The sequence below is a fragment of the Colobus angolensis genome, unplaced genomic scaffold (genome assembly GCF_000951035.1).
Source record: "Colobus angolensis palliatus isolate OR3802 unplaced genomic scaffold, Cang.pa_1.0 Scaffold113, whole genome shotgun sequence".
NCBI classification, from domain to species: domain Eukaryota; kingdom Metazoa; phylum Chordata; class Mammalia; order Primates; family Cercopithecidae; genus Colobus; species Colobus angolensis.
Window position 1 is genome coordinate 2,163,881 of NW_012112364.1, and position 3,444 is coordinate 2,167,324.

Consider the following 3,444-nt stretch of genomic DNA (forward strand, 5'->3'; position numbering starts at 1 on the left):
CATGTCCATGGACTAGAAGAATTAATATCGTTAAAGGATCCCTACTACCCAAAGCAATCTACAGATTCAATGGAATCCCTATCAAAATTCCAATGGCATTTTTCATAGAAATATTTTTTATCCTAAAATTTATATGGAACCACAAAAGATGCCAGATAGCCAAAGTAATCTTAACAAAGAAAAATAAAGCTAAAGGCATCAAAGTCCCTGGTTTCAAACTGTATTGCAAAGCTATGGTAATTAAAACAGTATGGTACTGACATAAAAACATACATATAAGTCAATGAAACAAAATAGAAATCCCAGAAATAAGCTCATACATATATGGTTGATTAATCTTTGACAAGGGTGCCAAGAATACACAATGAAGAAAGAAAAATATCTTTGATAAATGGTGTTGGGAAAACTGGATATCCACAGGCAGAAGAGTGAAGTTGGACTTATGTTTTATACCACATACGAAAATTAACTTGAAATGGATTAGAGACTTAAATATAAGATCTGAAAACAGCAATCCTGATGTAATTGAACTGGTTATAGGTGGGCACTGGGATTTTTAAAGGTTCTTGGTGATTTTAACATGAATTCAGAGCTGAGAAGCACTACATTAGAAGTTTATTAATTCTCCCTGTAGCATTCACTGCTTTCCCCATTAATATTACTCTTTTCTTCTTTGCTTGTCTAACCCCCACCCACTCTTTGAGATCCAACTCAAAGTGACCAAAAGGATAGGTCACAGATCTCAACTCAAAGTGTCATATAGTGATCCAAACTCATAGATCCAACTCAAAGAGTACTATGGGATCTTTCTTTACCACCTAATGCCAATACGTTCCCATAGCATATACCTTGTTTACATTTATTTGGCTCTTAGCATATACTTATTTTACTTCTGTGTGTTCTTCCTGACTCTTCAAAAGTTTGAAGGTGTAGAAGGAAAGGGACTGTTATTTTACAGCTTTTTAAAAATCCCCAAAACCTAATATAATACCTTTCACACTATGTGCCATTTTTGTGTTTTACGGGAGGTGATGATGGTAATGATGATGATGATGATGGTGATGATGATATAGCAGATGCCCATTCAGTGCTGTGACCTAGCCACTTAAATTTCCTTATTTCTCTCTCTTTTTTTGTCCTTTATTTTGAGACAGAGTCTCCTTCTGTCTCCAGGCTGGAGTGCAATGGCGCAATCTCCACTCACAGGAACCTATGTCTCCCAGGTTCAAGCGATTCTCCTGCCTCGGCCTCTGGAGTAGCCAGGATTACAGGCATGTGCCACCATGCCCAGCTAATTTGTGTGTTTTTAGTAGAGACAGGGTTTCACCGGGTTGGCCAGGATGGTCTTGATCTCTTGACCTCGTGATCCGCTTGCCTCGGCCTCCCAAAGTGCTGGGATTACAGGAGTGAACCACCATGCCTGGCCAAATTTCCTTATTTCTTAATGGGGCTGCCCTGAGGCAACCGGAACAGACTCTACCTTTTTCTTTTTTTTTTTTTTTTTTTGAGACAGAGTCTCGCTCAGTGGCCCAGGCTGAAGTGCAGTGGTGTGATCTCCGTTCACTGCAACCTCCGATTCCTGGGTTCAATCGATTTTCCTGCCTCAGCCTCCTGAGTAGCTGGGACTACAGGCATGTGCCACCACACCCGGCTATTTTCTTTGTAGAGACAGGGTTTCACCGGGTTGGCCAGGATGGTCTTGATCTCTTGACCTCTTGACCTCGTGATCCGCTTGCCTCGGCCTCCCAAAGTGCTGGGATTACAGGAGTGAACCACCATGCCTGGCCAAATTTCCTTATTTCTTAATGGGGCTGCCCTGAGGCAACCGGAACAGACTCTACCTTTTTCTTTTTTTTTTTTTTTTTTTGAGACAGAGTCTCCTTCTGTCTCCAGGCTGGAGTGCAATGGCGCAATCTCCACTCACAGGAACCTATGTCTCCCAGGTTCAAGCGATTCTCCTGCCTCGGCCTCTGGAGTAGCCAGGATTACAGGCATGTGCCACCATGCCCAGCTAATTTGTGTGTTTTTAGTAGAGACAGGGTTTCACCGGGTTGGCCAGGATGGTCTTGATCTCTTGACCTCGTGATCCGCTTGCCTCGGCCTCCCAAAGTGCTGGGATTACAGGAGTGAACCACCATGCCTGGCCAAATTTCCTTATTTCTTAATGGGGCTGCCCTGAGGCAACCGGAACAGACTCTACCTTTTTCTTTTCTTTTTTTTTTTTTTGAGACAGAGTCTCGCTCAGTGGCCCAGGCTGAAGTGCAGTGGTGTGATCTCCGTTCACTGCAACCTCCGATTCCTGGGTTCAATCGATTTTCCTGCCTCAGCCTCCTGAGTAGCTGGGACTACAGGCATGCGCCACCATACCCAGCTAATTTTTGTATTTTTGGTAGAGATGGGGTTTCACCATGTTTGCCAGGTTGGTCTCAAACTGCTGATCTCAAGTGATCCACCTGCCTCAGCCTCCCAAAGTGCTAGGATTTCAGGCTTGAGCCACCGCGCCCAACCCAGACTCTACTTTTTACAGACAAAGCTGAAGTGTTTGGGAATTCAGCCACTCCCGCCTTAACTCAATGACTGTGAGTGCCCCAGTTCTCGTGGCCCCCGGTTGGGACAACACTGGGGTGACCTGCACTGTCTCCTGTGTCGCCTCTGAGTTTGAGTCAGTTTAGATTAGACCTCATTTAGGCTCATTCCTCTCAGTTCCATTCCCCACTCCCTTGCTGGTTTTCCTGGGAACACTTGCTAAATACATCATTTTTACATAAATTATTGTCGAAGGTTCTGCCTATGGGGGAGTGGGGACAGGTAGCCAACCTGAGACAGATAATGGTAATATCTTGAGAGTAATAGTAATAGTAACTATTATTTATTGAATATTTTCTATGTGCAAGGCATTAACTAATTTAATCCTCAGAATTCAATAGGTACTACAGTTATCCTCATTTTACACATGGGGAAACTGAGGCTTATAGAGGTTAAGTAATTTGCTGAAGGTCGCACAGATAATAAAAGAACAGCTGAGGAAAGGAAAAACAAGGACAGTAGAAACTCAAATCAAATAAAAAATTAATAAATGTCAACAAATGACCACTTTAATAAGCTTTATGGGCTGGTTAGAAACTAAACCATCATGTGGACTTTTTTTGACAAAATAACTTTTTCCAATAAACAATTTACAACCATTTGAAACACAACAGCTTGTAGTTTAGAAACTTCATTTCTAGTTTACCACCAGAAAATCTTCTTCTTCTTCTTCTTCTACTTTCCTCCCTCTTCCTCACTCCTCCCTTAATACTTTCTTAATAGTATGTACCCCCGATCCCAGGAAGTAAAACCTATATTTGGACAATTAATAATTTAGATCTAGGCTAGGCATGGTGGCTCATGCCTGTAATCCCAGCACTTTGGGAGGCCGAGGCGGGCAGATCACTTGAGGTCAGG